At 48.3% G+C, this 230-nt stretch overlaps 1 protein-coding gene across 1 annotated transcript in view; it reads right to left on the reverse strand.

Moving 5' to 3' along the window:
* Positions 1-230, reverse strand: part of LOC107113786 (nuclear GTPase SLIP-GC-like) — a 64,064-nt gene that overhangs the window by 15,941 nt on the left and 47,893 nt on the right. The window lies entirely within an intron of this gene.

Raw genomic sequence — 230 nt, forward strand, 5'->3', positions numbered from 1 at the left:
CCGGGAGGTGTGTTGTAAGTGTATTTTAAGGGGGGCAGTATGTCAGCAAGCTGCCATTCTGTTTTCTGTGACCTCTGTGTACATATCCTTCCCTGTTGCACCCGGCTTGGTTTCTATCATCCTGCTCCTGCGTTGGAATGCAAAAGATAACTGCTGGAGGTTGTGTGGGGGAGAAGATGCTGTAATGCTTGGCTATTGCTTTTCCCATGAGTACTGCACCTGTGTTTTGA

Source organism: Gekko japonicus, unplaced genomic scaffold (assembly GCF_001447785.1).
Source record: "Gekko japonicus isolate JY-2015 unplaced genomic scaffold, Gekko_japonicus_V1.1 scaffold63, whole genome shotgun sequence".
NCBI classification, from domain to species: domain Eukaryota; kingdom Metazoa; phylum Chordata; class Lepidosauria; order Squamata; family Gekkonidae; genus Gekko; species Gekko japonicus.